We start from the raw sequence: 18,136 nt of genomic DNA, 5'->3' as shown, positions 1-18,136 counted from the left end.
TGCTGTCACCTGAATTTTTGATCTTAGCCATTCAAACTGGTGTGAGGTGGAATCTCAGGGTTGTTTTGATTTGCATTTCCCTGATGATTAAGGATGTTGAGCATTTTTTCAGGTGCTTCTCTGCCATTCGGTATTCCTCAGGTGAGAATTCTTTGTTCAGTTCTGAGCCCCATTTTTTAATGGGGTTATTTGATTTTCTGAAGTCCACCTTCTTGAGTTCTTTATATATGTTGGATATTAGTCCCTATCTGATTTAGGATACGTAAAGGTCCTTTCCCAATCTGTAGGTGGTCTTTTTGTCTTATTGATGGTGTCTTTTGCCTTGCAGAAACTTTGGAGTTTCATTAGGTCCGATTTGTCAATTCTCGATCTTACAGCACAAGCCATTGCTGTTCTGTTCAGGAATTTTTCCCCTGTGCCCAGATCTTCAAGGCTTTTCCCCACTTTCTCCTCTATAAGTTTCAGTGTCTCTGGTTTTATGTGAAGTTCCTTGATCCACTTAGATTTGACCTTAGTACAAGGAGATAAGTATGGATCGATTCGCATTCTTCTACATGATAACAACCAGTTGTGCCAGCACCAATTGTTGAAAATGCTGTCTTTCTTCCACTGGATGGTTTTAGCTCCCTTGTCGAAGATCAGGTGACCATAGGTGTGTGGGTTCATTTCTGGGTCTTCAATTCTATTCCATTGGTCTACTTGTCTGTCTCTATACCAGTGCCATGCAGTTTTTATCACAATTGCCCTGTAGTAAAGCTTTAGGTCAGGCATGGTGATTCCACCAGAGGTTCTTTTATCCTTGAGAAGAGTTTTTGCTATCCTAGGTTTTTTGTTATTCCAGATGAATTTGCAAATTGCTCCTTCTAATTCGTTGAAGAATTGAGTTGGAATTTTGATGGGGATTGCATTGAATCTGTAGATTGCTTTTGGCAAGATAGCCATTTTTACAATGTTGATCCTGCCAATCCATGAGCATGGGAGATCTTTCCATCTTCTGAGATCTTCTTTAATTTCTTTCTTCAGAGACTTGAAGTTTTTATCATACAGATCTTTTACTTCCTTAGTTAGAGTCACGCCGAGATATTTTATATTATTTGTGACTATTGAGAAGGGTGTTGTTTCCCTAATTTCTTTCTCAGCCTGTTTATTCTTTGTGTAGAGAAAGGCCATTGACTTGTTTGAGTTAATTTTATATCCAGCTACTTCACCAAAGCTGTTTATCAGGTTTAGGAGTTCTCTGGTGGAATTTTTAGGGTCACTTATATATACTATCATATCATCTGCAAAAAGTGATATTTTGACTTCCTCTTTTCCAATTTGTATCCCCTTGATCTCCTTTTGTTGTCGAATTGCTCTGGCTAATACTTCAAGTACTATGTTGAAAAGGTAGGGAGAAAGTGGGCAACCTTGTCTAGTCCCTGATTTTAGTGGGATTGCTTCCAGCTTCTCTCCATTTACTTTGATGTTGGCTACTGGTTTGCTGTAGATTGCTTTTATTATGTTTAGGTATGGCCCTTGAATTCCTGATCTTTCCAAAACTTTTATCATGAATGGGTGTTGGATCTTGTCAAATGCTTTTTCTGCATCTAACGAGATGATCATGTGGTTTTTGTCTTTGAGTTTGTTTATATAATGGATTACATTGATGGATTTTCGTATATTAAACCATCCCTGCATCCCTGGAATAAAACCTACTTGGTCAGGATGGATGATTTCTTTAATGTGTTCTTGGATTCGGTTAGCGAGAATTTTATTAAGGATTTTTGCATCGATATTCATTAGAGAAATTGGTCTGAAGTTCTCTATCTTTGTTGGATCTTTCTGTGGTTTAGGTATCAGAGTAATAGTGGCTTCATAAAATGAGTTGGGTAGAGTACCTTCTACTTCTATCTTGTGAAATAGTTTGTGCAGAACTGGAATTAGATCTTCTTTGAAGGTCTGATAGAACTCTGCACTAAACCCATCTGGTCCTGGGCTTTTTTTGGCTGGGAGACTATTAATAACTGCTTCTATTTCTTTAGGGGATATGGGACTGTTTAGAAGGTCAACTTGATCCTGATTCAACTTTGGTACCTGGTATCTGTCCAGAAATTTGTCGATTTCGTCCAGGTTTTCCAGTTTTGTTGAGTATAGCCTTTTGTAGAAGGATCTGATGGTGTTTTGGATTTCTTCAGGATCTGTTGTTATGTCTCCCTTTTCATTTCTGATTTTGTTGATTAGGATTTTGTCCCTTTGCCCTCTAGTGAGTCTAGCTAAGGGCTTATCTATCTTGTTGATTTTCTCAAAGAACCAACTCCTCGTTTGGTTAATTCTTTGAATAGTTCTTCTTGTTTCCACTTGGTTGATTTCACCCCTGAGTTTGATTATTTCCTGCCGTCTACTCCTCTTGGGTGAATTTGCTTCCTTTTTTTCTAGAGCTTTTAGATGTGTTGTCAAGCTGCTAGTATGTGCTCTCTCCCGTTTCTTCTTGGAGGTACTCAGAGCTATGAGTTTCCCTCTTAGAAATGCTTTCATTGTGTCCCAAAGGTTTGGGTACGTTGTGGCTTCATTTTCATTAAACTCTAAAAAGTCTTTAATTTCTTTCTTTATTCCTTCCTTGACCAAGGTATCATTGAGAAGAGTGTTGTTCAGTTTCCATGTGAATGTTGGCTTTCCATTCTTAATGTTGTTATTGAAGATCAGTCTTAGGCCATGGTGGTCTGATAGGATACATGGGACGATTTCAATATTTTTGTATCTGTTGAGGCCTGTTTTGTGACCAATTATGTGGTCAATTTTGGAGAAGGTCCCGTGAGGTGCTGAGAAGAAGGTATATCCTTTTGTTTTAGGATAAAATGTTCTGTAGATATCTGTCAGGTCCATTTGTTTCATAACTTCTGTTAGTTTCACTGTGTCCCTGTTTAGTTTCTGTTTCCACGATCTGTCCATTGATGAAAGTGGTGTGTTGAAGTCTCCCACTATTATTGTGTGAGGTACAATGTGTGCTTTGAGCTTTACTAAAGTGTCTTTAATGAATGTGACTGCCCTTGCATTTGGAGCGTAGATATTCAGAATTGAGAGTTCCTCTTGGAGGATTTTACCTTTGATGAGTATGAAGTGTCCCTCCTTGTCTTTTTTGATAACTTTGGGTTGGAAGTCGATTTTATCCGATATTAGAATGGCTACTCCAGCCTGTTTCTTCAGACCATTTGCTTGGAAAATTGTTTTCCAGCCTTTCACTCTGAGGTAGTGTCTGTCTTTTTCCCTGAGATGGGTTTCCTGTAAGCAGCAGAATGTTGGGTCCTGTTTGTGTAGCCAGTCTGTTAGTCTATGTCTTTTTATTGGGGAATTGAGTCCATTGATATTAAGAGATATTAAGGAAAGGTAATTGTTGCTTCCTGTTATTTTTGTTGTTAAAGTTGGCATTCTGTTCTTGTGGCTGTCTTCTTTTAGGTTTGTTGAGGGATTATCTTCTTGTTTTTTCTAGGGCGTGGTTCCTGTCCTTGTATTGGTTTTTTTCTGTTATTATCCTTTGAAGGGCTGGATTCGTGGAGAGATAATGGGTGAATTTAGTTTTGTCGTGGAATACTTTCGTTTCTCCATCTATGGTAATTGAGAGTTTGGCTGGGTATAGTAGCCTGGGCTGGCATTTGTGTTCTCTTAGTGTCTGTATAACATCTGTCCAGGCTCTTCTGGCTTTCATAGTCTCTGGTGAAAAATCTGGTGTAATTCTGATAGGCTTGCCTTTATATGTTACTTGACCTTTTTCCCTTACTGCTTTTAGTATTCTATCTTTATTTAGTGCATTTGGTGTTCTGATTATTATGTGTCGGGAGGAATTTCTTTTCTGGTCCAGTCTATTTGGAGTTCTGTAGGCTTCTTGTATGTTCATGGGCATCTCTTTCTTTAGATTTGGGAAGTTTTCTTCAATAATTTTGTTGAAGATGTTTGCTGGTCCTTTGAGTTGAAAATCTTCATTCTCATCCACTCCTATTATCCGTAGGTTTGGTCTTCTCATTGTGTCCTGGATTTCCTGGATGTTTTGAGTTAGGATCTTTTTGCATTTTCCATTTTCTTTGATTGTTGTGCCGATGTTCTCTATGGAGTCTTCTGCACCTGAGATTCTCTCTTCCATCTCTTGTATTCTGTTGCTGATGCTGGCATCTATGGTTCCAGATTTCTTTCCTAGGGTTTCTATCTCCAGCGTCGCCTCACTTTGGGTTTTCTTTATTGTGTCTACTTCCCTTTTTAGGTCTAGTATGGTTTTGTTCATTTCCATCACCTGTTTGGATGTGTTTTCCTGTTTTTCTATAAGGACTTCTACCTGTTTGGTTGTGTTTTCCTGTTTTTCTTTAAGGACTTGTAACTCTTTAGCAGTGTTTTCCTGTTTTTCTTTAAGGACTTGTAACTCTTTAGCAGTGTTCTCCTGTATTTCTTTAAGTGAGTTATTGAATTCCTTCTTTATGTCCTCTACCATCATCATGAGATATGCTTTTAAATCCAGGTCTACCTTTTCAGGTGTGTTAGGGTGTCCTGGATTGGGCGAAGTGGGCGTTCTGGGTTCTGATGATGGTGAGTGGTCCTGGCTTCTGTTAGTAGGATTCTTATGTTTACCTTTCGCCATCTGGCAATCTCTGGAGTTAGTTGTTATAGTTGTCTTTGTTAAGAGATTGTTCCTCTGTTGATTTTGTTACCCTCTATCAGCAGGCGTGGGAGACAAGCTCTCTTCTCTGAGTTTCAGTGGTCAGAGCAGTCTCTGTAGGCAAGCTCTCCTCTTTCAGGGAAGGTGTACAGTTATCTGGTGTTTGGACCTCCTCCTGGCTGAAGGTGAAGGCCCAAAACAGGATCTTTCCCAGAAGCTGTGTTGCTTTGGCCAGGAAGGTGGCCAGTTGTCTGGAGTCGAAGATGTCGCCGCCTGAGAAGCTCTGTGGCTCTTGTCCGGAAGGAGGCCGGCCGTCTGGAGCTGAGGATGGCGCTGCCTCAGAAGCTCTGTGGCTCTTGCCGGGAAGGTGGCTGGTTGTCTGGAGCTGAAGATGGCGCCGCCCAGAAGCTCTGCGACTCTCGCCCGTCCCAGAAACGGCTGGCACTCTGTATTCCACACGGTCACCCGTGCAGCCTGCCCTCCGCGGAGTCCCGGAGCCAAGAAGGCTCCCGCCGGCGCCTGTGCCACAAACCTCTCAGGCTGGGCAGACCCCCGTGCTCTCACCAGGAAGGTGGCCTGCTGTCTCTATATTGAATTTCTTTGGACAAGTTGGAAGCTTAGCTGGGAGGCATCTTGCCATGAGGTCACCACTCATTTTATTCGATTTATAACATCAAGACTTTTTTTTAGCCTGTTTATCTCATAGAACAGACAATTTCCACTTTCTGTTGCTCCTTTTCCCCTTATAGTGTACATTTTGTATTTTTCCATACTGAGCTTGCTACTTTTTCTTATAAATCTCTATAAGAATTAACACTAATAACTAGACAACAGAGTCAACTCTTTGAGGTTTCCTCTGCCAATGTCATTAATCCAAAACGATTCAATTTAGCCTCGGGCAGACTTTTAGGACAAATGCAACAAACAAACAAGCAAACAAACAACAGTTTTATTCTTTGCCAAAATATCATAACAGACTGCCCTACCTAGGGATCCATCCCCTCTGCTGACATCAAACTCAGACACTATTGCTGATGCTAAGAAGTGCTTACTTACAGGAGCCCAGTGTAGCTGTCCCCTAAGAGTCTCTGCCAGAGCCTGACCATTACAGATGCTGATGTACACAACCAAACATTGGACTGAGTGCAGGGACTCCAATGGGGAAGTTAAGGCAAGGACTGTAAGCTGAAGGGGATTGCAGCCTCATAGGAAGAACAACAATATTAACCAACAGGGCCCTCTAAAGCTCCCAGGGACTAAATCCCAAACCAAAGAGTAAACAGGGGAAGCCCACAGCTCCTTCTGGGTATATAGCAGATGATTGCCTTGTCTGGCTGCAGTGAGAGGGGAGGTCCTTGGTCCTATGGAGGCTTGATTATCCAGGATAGGCTAGGAAGCAGGGGGAGGGAGAAGGGGATGGCAAGTTGTGGATTGGAGACTGGGAAGGAGGAATAACATTTGAAATGTAAATAAATAAAATAAGCAATAAAAATGAAAAATTAAAAAACAAAAACATTCTCTCGTCCAATAAAAATAATCTTTTTGTCTAAAACCACATAAGCCGAGCTCCCATGCTTCAAATAACCTTCAGCTGTCTTGTCACCCTTGTTCTTACTAGTATTGCCCTTTGAGCCCCACTTAAAGCTTGATCTCAAACAAAAGAATGCCCAGGCCTATCACAGCAATGCCTCAGTCCCTGGTAACAACTTCTGTGTTAGTTAGGGTTTTATTGCTATGAAGAGACACCGTGACAAAGGCCACTTTTATAAAATTTTAAGCATTCAAACAGATCATGGTGTAAGTCAATTTTTAAAGCATTTAAGAATAGGTGTGCTCTTCCCTGGAGAAGACCATTGATCCCACTTTTGCTTATAATCCTTTGCCTAGACTTGAGGCTCATTACCTTTCCCTAGTCCAGGCTATCATGTCTGTTAGTGTTGTCCTTGCTTAGGGTATCCATTACTAAATAACCCACTCAAGAATATACACATACAAAACTATTGCATAGGCAGATCAGGCTATATTTGTATGTTTTCACACACATATACAAACATAATTAAAGAGAAAAGTCATGAATTTGAAGATAGCTGAGACAGAGGTATATAGTAGACTTAGAAGTGGGGAAAATAATGTTACTATAATCTCAAAAATATTTGAAGTTTTAGAAAATAGATTGTAAGAGAATTAAGACAAATCTGAATTTATTCTATAATATGGCGTAATACTACTTTTGTTTCTCTGGATAGTCAAATCTGAAGCTGAATTAGTCAGTCTTTAAATATAACTCATGATATGATGTGCATGAAATCGTAGTAATAAAACATAACTTTCATGGAAAATGAACAGGCTCTTTGGTGCTGGGGAAATATAAGAACTGCTGAGGTAGAATCTGGTCTGTTCTCTCTAAAGGGCAATGCTAGTTTTAGAAGCAAAAGAATTTATTAAAAAGTCAGTGGTACCAACTCTAATGTTGATGTTTTTATTTTATTTTATTTTATTTTTAGCTAGACACAGGAACATTTATTTATTTTTTTAAAATTTTTATTAGGTATTTAGCTCATTTACATTTGCAATGCTATACCAAAAGTCCCCCATACCCACCCACCCCACTCCCCTACTCACCCACTCCCCCTTTTTGGCCCTGGCGCTCCCCTGTACTGGGGCATAAAAAGTTTGCGTGTCCAATGGGCCTCTCTTTCCAGTGATGGCTGACTAGGCCATCTTTTGATACATATGCAGCTAGAGTCAAGAGCTCCGGGGTACTGGTTAGTTCATAATGTTGTTCCACCTATAGGGTTGCAGATCCCTTTAGCTCCTTGGGTACTTTCTCTAGCTCCTCCATTGGGAGCCCTGTGATCCATCCATTAGCTGACTGTGAGCATCCACTTCTGTGTTTGCTAGGCCCCGGCATAGTCTCACAAGACAGGCTGAGAAAGAAACTAGGGAAACAACACCCTTCTCAATAGTCACAAATAATATAAAATATCTCGGCGTGACTCTAACTAAGGAAGTGAAAGATCTGTATGATAAAAACTTCAAGTCTCTGAAGAAAGAAATTAAAGAAGTTCTCAGAAGATGGAAGGATCTCCCATGCTCATGGATTGGCAGGATCAACATTGTAAAAATGGCTATCTTGCCAAAAGCAATCTACAGATTCAATGCCATCCCCATCAAAATTCCAACTCAATTCTTCAACGAATTAGAAGGAGCAATTTGCAAATTCATCTGGAATAACAAAAAACCTAGGATAGCAAAAACTCTTCTCAAGGATAAAAGAACCTCTGGTGGAATCACCATGCCTGACCTAAAGCTTTACTACAGAGCAATTGTGATAAAAACTGCATGGTACTGGTATAGAGACAGACAAGTAGACCAATGGAATAGAATTGAAGACCCAGAAATGAACCCACACACCTATGGTCACTTGATCTTCGACAAGGGAGCTAAAACCATCCAGTGGAAGAAAGACAGCATTTTCAACAATTGGTGCTGGCACAACTGGTTGTTATCATGTTGATGTTTTTAAACTGTAAAGTAAAAGCCATTAGCAGAAGGCTATCGCCTGAGTCATTTCAGAGAAGAGAAGGAAGCAATTGCCTTAGTCTCATGGTAGCAGTATTTCATGTGCACAAGTGCCAGTGAAAGAGGCCTTGGGCTTTTGTCTTGTTTTGTTTTAGGATTCATAATACCATGCTCCATTTCTATCCTCTTTGGAAATAAAAATGGTTTGCCCCAGGGTCCATAGATCTTCCTATTAGAATTTATTTTTGAGATGATCAGTGATTGTGGGCCAGGCAGTCTGAGACAAGCACACTTAAGTTAAAGCACAGCAAGAGCCTGTAGCTCAGTAATTCATGAGCAAATTAAGATTTCCTTTCCATTAAGTTACTTGATTCTCCTGATGATTGAAAAATTACAGTGTCTATCAAATTTGTTCTTAGACATGCATTTATGCTCTTAAATTGATTTTAAGTAAATGCTTTCTTTGAAATTACAAAAGAGAGTAGATTTGAAACAGAGTAACAGGGTATAATAATTCACTTTCTTGTTCTTTATCATGTCTTACAACATTTGAACCATGAGACAATTTAAAATCCACTATTTACTCACTGCCTGTTATTTATGGAGTATTGTTTAATACTTCACATCTAAAAATCACTTCACCACACATTTCACTCATATTTCATGCAACCTTGGCATGATTATTCTACTTTAAAAATATAATCTGATGCTAACACTTCAATATCTGTTAAAGAAGAGATGATGAAGCATTAGAAGTTAAAATAAAGAAAAGAAGTTAAAAAGGATCCAAAGGATAAGAAAAGTCAAGGAATGTATGGTAGCACAACATCAGTTCATGAACACAGGAACTCTGTGTCCTGCGAGTGTAAGAAAGGAACATGCCAAACACAAAGCAGAACACGAATTTACATGGCTACTGCCTGCACTAAGTATATCAAACAATTTTATTCTGGGATCAGCCCTCTAGAATAGATCTAAAAGATGTTAGTTTAAAGCAGGCATATTTGTCTTCTGCCTCCTAAAATCTTTCCATCACCTCTTCTGGGGGCTTCCCTGAGTGTTGGGTTGGGTTCTACATGTATCAGTTAGTGTTGGATGTCTCCCAGTCAGTGATTAAATCTTCTACAATTGTATGTCCCTCTACTCTTGTAACTTCCATCGAAGCTACAGCAGACTCTATGTTAAATCATGACAAATGAAAATACCACGTAGCACTAAAATAAATTTGGACATTCATCATTATTAATTTCCACAGGAGAGCTAATTTTCACATTTATAATTGAATTCCCCCTTTTAAAATTGTCAGTTAGTTACATAACTTAACTTTATGACTTACTGCATCATTTGCGTTATTAATCACAAATAATTTGATAAATATGATGTCATAAATGTATTAATATATTAACCTTATAATATTTATATTTAGTTACTCCTTGATAAACAAATATGGACACCAAATTATTTTAGGTTTTAATTTAAGATTATTTTCTGGAATATAAAATTGCTAATATAATTGGTCACAACCCTGTTTTGAAATGTAAACATATTGTATGATATGTTTAAACTTGAGAGTACCTATTTTCTATAAACCCTACATTTTAGTTATATGATTTCATTCAAACTTTTTCTTACAGATTTACAAAATATAAAAACTATCATCATTTACACATCATTCACATTTACCATACTATGCAACAGCATTCCAAATTTCTTGCCACGAATTACAACTTAAACAGAGTAATCAACTTCTGACATGACACCCTCTCTTCCACTTTTCCCTGGTATCCACCATTCTATTCTTATCATTTTAGATTACTCATATGATCACAGTCATGTGGCTCTGATCGTCTGTTTCAGTATTTTTCATAGAACATAATGTTCTCTCTCTACCCATGTTGCCATCAATAACAGAATTTCATTGTTTTGTTAATCCTGAATAACACGTCATGAAATATAAGGATATTTATTTAGTCAAGATTTTATATGTATCATAACTCAAATGTAATATTATATATTCATAAATATTTAAATTGACACATACTTATAAAAGCTCATAAATATATGAGCTTCAAAGTAATGATTAAATTAAAATCCACTATTTTAACTGATAGTCTTATTAAAGAACCTCATATATGACATCTGTAATAATTATCAATTAAAATCGGGATTAGGTTACTACCCCTAAAAGCAAAGATCCAAGCAAATAAGTATTCCTCTAGTTTGTAATTTTGTATGATAGTTAAAACTGGAGAAGGGACTACATTTCTGGCATGCACTGTCATTTGAAGTATGATAGAAATTTGTGATAAAAAGACACTGGTCCTTTAATTACCTTATTTATTCTAAGATATGATTATTTTTCATTTCATAATTGATATATAATGACCATTTGAATAACATTGTTTATAGAAAAAACACCAAATCATGTAAGAAACTTGAGAGATTTCCAGAACTAGAACAGAAAACATTTTTTTTTCCCTGAACAGCAAGTCACCAACTAAGATTATAGCACAGTCAGCCTCTGAGGAAGCTATGAGGTCCAGTGACTATTGTCCATGTCTTCAGTGATGCTTATCACATTCTTTATGAGGCTCAAAATTACTTGAGCTCAGTCTTTGGGCCTATAATTGTGTTCATGTCTAATACATTGTATAGGACACACAGAAGAACTGACTTTTCAAGGGGCTTAGGTTTCAAATCTGTTGTGTAAATTAGGCTAAGTAAAACACTAATTTTGTCCTTTGTCTCCTTGTTTGGAATTATTCATTGTTATGTTGTTTAATTCGGAATTCCTATTCGGAGTGCCTTAACTTCTTTGCACAGTTCTGTGCATAACACCTGAAATGGAAAAGGTCTACAATGTCAGAATTTTTGGTTTCTGTTCATAAATAAAATAGGAGATATCTCAAAGGAATGACAGGTCACATCTTGACTCTTACCAGCATCTGACCTCCTTTCAAGACTTGAACTTTCACCTGTGCTTTGCCTTGTAATGCTACATTTGTTATTATTTCCTTGTATCTCCCTAGCTTCACCAGTTCCTGTCACTTCCCAATAGCATGATGCTGAAGACTGGATTTTACTATGTAAACGTTTTCAAGACACTGAAGATTTGAAGTATTTTTTAATATAGCCAACTTTTCTCATAACAAGTCCTTTATTAGAATCAGGTAAACACACGCATTGTTAACATCATGACTGTAGAAGATTACACTCCTTTTCATGGTTCCTTTTATTTATTATTGTTGTATTTCTTTATCTAGATTTGCTACTATCTTCCATATGTTCCTAGTGTGCTTCTTTCTACTTCATATCCCCCTTTTGACACAAGCCTTCTCCTGAATCACTTAACTTGACCTTTTCATTAAGCAACATAATATGTAGCCTCACTACAAACTCAGAGTCATAAAGACCAATCAGGAATGGATAGAATCTACTAAAAACATGAGCAAAAGCCAACACTCTGACCTATCTCATACATCAGTGTTTCAGAAAGAAAAAAAAAAATTAAGTCGGTTTGAAAGGAAGAAGAGCAGGACATGGGAAGAACTGAAGAAGGGTAATAGGCATAAAATATATTGGAAGAAAAACATTTTCAATAAAATGGGGGGGGAATCCAATTCTCAAATATTTTTAGTATCCCTCCACTGTATACAGCAATGATTTCTACATGGATGTGCATATACTACAACATGGACAACATACTGTATTCTAAATACAGCTTTACAGAAAAATGTTTTCTATATGTATGTGATAATTCCCTTGTCCAGATGTATAGTCAAAATATAACACTTACAGTGTATTTTATTCATGTACCATTCTAGCTTTTATTGAAAATATATGTTTAAAAAAGAATATCGTGTACACTGCTCTGCATTTTCTGTTAAATTGGTTGGAGTAAATAATGAAATATTTCATCTCTCAAAATAATGATGCTCTAGACAGATCAGAATGTTGGCTTTGACTCATCATTTTGTAAGATGCTATCTATGTCCAATTGGCCTTTATAATTCTGGGTTTTTAGTGAGGTAACATAATATATTGGAATGTCAAAACTGCTTTTTTTTTTTCAAATTTCAAAAAGAAACAATTCCCTCAAGTTAGACCAGTCATTGGTTGGCCACTCCCACAAGCTCTGAGCCACCACTACCACAGTGCTTCTTGCAGGTAGGACAGGTTGATAGATTTTGTGTCTGGGTTGATGTCCTATTCTCACCATCCAGAGCCTAACCTGGTCACAGAAGATGACCAGTTCAGGCTCCATATCCTCTATTACTAGGAGTCCTTGCTAGGGTTACCTTCACAGGTTCCAGGAACTTTCCACTCCATGAAGTTTCCACATTACTCCTAAATGCTTACACATTTCACTCATCTCTCCCACTACTCTCTGCCTCCATCCTTTCCTCCCCACCTTAACCCTCCTTTACCCATCACTACCTGCCCTGAGTTCAATCACTCAATCTATTGTAATTCTTCTCCCTAGACATAAGTGAATATCCTTCATTTAATAGCTAATATGCAATTGTAAGTGAGTACATATGTTTGTATTTATGTGTCTTTGTTTCCTTACTCAGGATGATATTTTTCCTATTTCAACCCATTTGCCTGTAAATTTCTTGATGTCAGTTTTCTCTAATACCCTTGAAATAATCCATTTGGTAAATGTATCACAATTTCTTCATCCATTTTCAGTTCAGGGATATCTAGATTATTTCCAGTTTCTGGGTATTATGAATAAAGCTATGAACATAATTTTAAAAAAATGTTCTGGTGGCAGGATAGGGTATCATTGGGGTATGTGACCAAAAGTGGTATAGCTGTTTCATGACAGATATCAATTTTCAATGATTTTCTGTGGAATGACCAAATTGATTGACAGTGGATGTACAAGTTTACAGTCCCACCACCACTGGTGAAGTCTTTGCCTTGCTCTACATCCTTGCCAACATGAACAGTCATTTGGGCTATTTATCCTCGCCATTCTGGCAGGTATAATATGGAATCTTTGGGCCATTTTGATTTGCATTTTCATGATAGTTAAAGATGTTGAACATTTAACTGTTTCTCAGCTATTTGAAATCTCTCTAAAAATACCTGTCTGTTTAGACCTGTACCCCAAATTTAATTTGAATCTAACATTCTTCTTAAAATGTACATATTCCAACAATAGTTGTATGTATACTTCCAGTTGGTTCATAAATCCTCATTATATGTATATACCTAAATATATGTATCTATATCTAATCTATATCATATATATACATAACTATTATAAATCTATACAGTCATATTGTACGTAAGTTCTACATGCTGCTTTAGTAATTAGTTCCTTTAAATTCTAGTTCCTTATCTTTGAATTGCAATGTCATTCTTTCAAGTGATCTTACTAATGTAATCAACTGATCTTATTCTGCAATCTTTGAGTTCTCCAATGACTTTCAAATTAAGTTTAATACAAATGGAGGTTCCTGTAGTTTACTTGCAAAAGCTCTCTTTTATGAGCTCCCTTCTATGAAACAAGCATATAAAGGTAAATCTATTTGGCTACAGGTTTAGAGTTCTTCTTGCTCTGATTTGGCCAGTTATTACTACATGGTCACACTGAGTTTCAAGGATGTGCTAGTTTCTGTACAAAACAATGTCATTCATAGTTGAACCAAGTACAGCATCTTTACCAGAAAGTAGCTCTTCATTTTTTAAAATGAGGACCCAGCATTCAAGTGTATATTTAGCAAACCACAAGACACCTACTTTTTTATTCTCAGCTGGCAAACAATTTAAAGTTTTCTTTTCTTAATTTTTCTTTTTCTTTTATTTATTTTTAATTTTTCAAGACATGGTTTCTTTATGCATTCCTGGATATCCTGGAACTCACTCTGTAGACCAGGCTGGACTTGAACTCAGAAATCTACCTGCATCAATGTTTTCTTATTTTAGAAAACACAAGCTACTAAAAGAATGAAAATAAAGTTAAAACATAGCAAAAGCTGTACTGTAGGAAAAAGCATGATAATGTATGAGTTGTAAATAAATGGAAAAAAGACACATGAAAAAATATGTTAGAAATTTTATGAACACATGAGATGGGAAGAAATCTCAAATACTGTCAATAAATCATACACATACCTATTTCTGATATAAAAACCCCATCAAAACTACATATATAGAACTTTTGTTTTCAAAACTGTGATTACATGATATTTTTAAGATAATGGATTATATCAAGTTATAATGGAAGGGAAGTTCCATCAATTATAATAGTCTTAGGGTTTCTATTGCTGTGATGAGACATGACCATGGAAAACTTTCTAAGGGAAGACATTTAATTTGGGTCTAGCTTAGAGTTTCAGAGGTTCAGTCTATTATTAATGCAGGAACCATGGCAGGCATGGTGCTCAGGAAAGCATTGAAAGTTCTAAGTCTTGGTCCACAGACAGTAGAATGAGATCATTCTATATTGGACATAACTTGAGCATATGACATTTCAAAGTCCACCCACACAGTAACACACTTTCTCCAACAAGGCCACACCTACTCCAAGAAAACCACATCTCCTAATACTTCCATTCATTCAAAGACATCAATCTATGTGGTCAAATATTTAAATCACCACAATACAGACATTCTGTGAGAAAAATCAGAATATGTAATTTACTAATGTTCATGTAATATTAAAACAAAGTTGAAAAATTCATGGAATTTTCTGATAACAAAATCCTCAACAAGTTATGGAAAGTACAAATAATACAATAGAAATCTCTATGACTTAAGTCTCTAATTAAAGGAAAGATGTCCAAATAACTATCCAAATAGTGGTTACCTGTGTAATATGCTTATAATGAAGTATTAAAAACAAAAAATAGATTTATCTAATTACAAAAATACAGCCACATAGTCTTTAAGAAAAGCTCCAGTGTATAATATTGTCAATGCAAAAACACAACTTTTACATTGAATATGAGATAGTTAATTTTGTATCTAAATTATGTGTTGGCAATATATACTAGAGACTTTTCTTATGTTGTAACTCAAATGATTTGTAGAAATCAGAGAAAAATTTTCCAATCTAAGGAAAGAGGTGCTAACCAAGGTTCAAAAAGCATAAGACTCACGAAATAGACAGGACCACAAAAGTAAATTCTCCACTTCAGAAGTGTTTAAAATTTTTTTTTTCTTTTATCCAAACTTGCCAAGTGGTATAACAGCTTTATGAGACTTAGAGAGAAGTAATTATATGATTATCTGTCTTTTCTCATTATAAATACACATAAAGTTATTGTGGATACATAATTGGAATTTTCCATTTGAGTCATAACCTAGCAAATAACAGTTGTGTTCATAAGTTTATCAGCTGTATTTTATCTTGAGGGCATTATTTCTTTTGTTTTTGTTCTTTTGTTGTTGTTGGGTTTTTTGTTAGTTTGTTTATTTGTTTGTTTTTCTGAGACAGGGTTTCTCTGTATAGCCCTGGCTGTCCAGGAACTCACTTTGTACACCAGGCTGACCTCGAACTCAGAAACCTGCCTGCCTCTGCCTCCCGAGTGCTGGGATTAAAGGCGTGCACCACCACACCAGGCAAAGACATTATTTCTTGAGGTACTCAATTTCCACCGGATCGTGCAATATGTCTTTTGCCTCTTCACCAAAGTTCTTTGAGCCTTGAAGAGAAAGATTTGATGGAGACATACAATTTAGCATTTAGTGAGCGTATCAAAATCTTTCAATCTCTGCACAGTGTTTATTTATAGGTCTGCATTTGATTCCATCTACTGCAGGTAAAATCTTCGCAGAAGATGGCTGAGCAAGACAATAAATTTAAAATTAACTTTCTCTAATGCTGTCCCAGTGCTCAGTAGACAAACCACATTTAAAGGCAAGCCCCATTACCAGCAATAGATGGGCAAGTTAGAACAAACTCAGTGGTACTTTTCTAGATATTTGTCTCATAATGATCTGTCTGGGGAATTTTCTTGGTCCTATGAAGAAAGAACAACACGCATACAAAGCCAGGCACCCTAAAATGCCAGCAGATTTTAAAGGCCATGAAAATCAAAGCGTATTAAAACAGTGTATAACACATTAGGTACCTAGTTCAGACCACTATATCCAGAAATATGACAGTCATAATCAAGGACCATATACTTGTGAAATTCTTAAATTTTAAATATTAATAAATACGAATAAACAATATTGTGAGGTAATATGTGTTCATTACAATGATACACATTAGAATCTTATTCACAAATAGAAAATATGATAATTGGAGTAAGTTGTTTTTCTTGAGAAGGTATACAAGTATTGAAGGAATAAAAGAAATTCTGAAAATAAATACAACAGAAATCCATGTCTAACAATTGTCTTCAAATATGTAAAATCACATGTTCATAGCTCATGCTAAATAAATTTTAAAATACATTTTAAATTTATTTTTGACATATTCAAGTTATGTTTATCTCTAATTTGCAAAAGATAACAAAATAACACAGCAACTTCTCTACCACATATTGCTATATTTCCAAATAGAATATCTCTGAGCATATTATATTTCATTAACAAGTCATATTAATGAGCTGTGTTTCTTTTCATCATCATGAAAGTTTTATGTGTATATTTTTATATATTTATATATACACATATAAATTAATTCTATCAGAACAATGACTATTTCTTTTAATGATATCTATATCTATATATCTATATTTATCTATCTACCTATCTATTTAATTCCAATCATTTGCATGCTCAGAACCATTATTATATTTTATATAATTATATATTATACTATATATTTATATATAGCATATAATAATATATAGCAGCATAAATATATTACAGGTAACATATTGTTATACATTTATGCTACTGTAAATTCTACTTTATTTGAATCAATTAATTAAATTATTAAGTGTATGAAATGATTTTCTTCAAAAAATCTGTTTTTTTAATATAATTTTATTTGTGTTTCATTTTTACACTCCATATTCCATTCCCCACCCTTCCCTATCCACCCTCTGACTGCTCCAGATCCCACCCCTCCTCTCCACCCCACCCCATCTCCACTTGGATGCCCCCAACCCCACCTCACCAGACCTCAAAACTCCTGGGGCCTCCAGTCTCTTAAGGGTTAGGTGCATCATCTCTGAATGAACACAGACCCGGAAGTCCTCTACTGTTTGGATGTTGGGAGCCTCATATCAGTTGTTGTATGCTGTCTGTTTGGTGGTCCAGTGTTTGAAAATTTTGGGGGGGTCCAGATTAATTAAGCTGAATTAGGGAAGGCTCAAACAAATCTGTTAATGATGTTTAGTATGATAATAAATTAGGGTAAAAGACATCAATTGTCTCAATACATGCTAAAATGGCATTTTCAAATTTAACTTGGAGGCTGTAGAGATGACTCTGAATAAATCACTCTTATATAGGGCCTAAATTAGTTTCCAGAATCCATGTCTGTCACTCATCATTGACTATAGTTCAAGTTTCTGGTGGTATTGTTCTTTATCTAACCTTTTCAGGTATCTGCATGCTTGTGGATATATCCACACACAGACACATATAAATATACACAATGAAAATAAAACAAATCTTCAAAATTGATTTTTCTTGTCAAAACATATCTCAGCATACAGTAGAGCATAAAGTATATTACAAAATAAAACCTTTACTTTGAATCCAGATTGTTTACAATCTCACCGTAATTATTTCTCATTCACTTCTAAATGAAGAATATTTTCAAATGTGCAACCATAATACAAAATTCTTAGAGCAATTCTGCAATTGCTTCTCTTCTGCCTTGGTGCATTTTAGATTTAATATAGTTTCCTTAGAAAGTCAAAGAGCTTTTCCCAAACTACATCTTGAAACCATAAGAAACATGTTCTTTGGCCCAATGTCTACTACTTCCCATTTCACACATATATTTTAGAAACCACAGATTAGAGGCATGTTTCCTTTCTTGAAGAATAACACTTTTGTGTAAATCTACAGTTATTA

General features: G+C 36.1%; 1 long non-coding RNA gene across 2 annotated transcripts in view; it reads left to right on the top strand.

Moving 5' to 3' along the window:
* The window catches only part of Gm32266, a 47,902-nt gene that overhangs the window by 7,672 nt on the left and 22,094 nt on the right, over positions 1–18,136 (top strand). For both annotated transcript variants that reach the window (XR_001784776.1, XR_001784777.1), the window contains one exon: positions 11,173–11,313. This is a non-coding gene — a long non-coding RNA (predicted gene, 32266). The remainder of the gene's footprint in view (positions 1–11,172; positions 11,314–18,136) is intronic.

Source organism: Mus musculus, chromosome 5, assembly GCF_000001635.26.
Source record: "Mus musculus strain C57BL/6J chromosome 5, GRCm38.p6 C57BL/6J".
In the NCBI taxonomy this organism is placed as follows: Eukaryota; Metazoa; Chordata; class Mammalia; order Rodentia; family Muridae; genus Mus; species Mus musculus.
The sequence above is the reverse complement of the archived record's forward strand: the minus strand, read 5'-3'. Positions and strand labels throughout refer to the sequence as shown.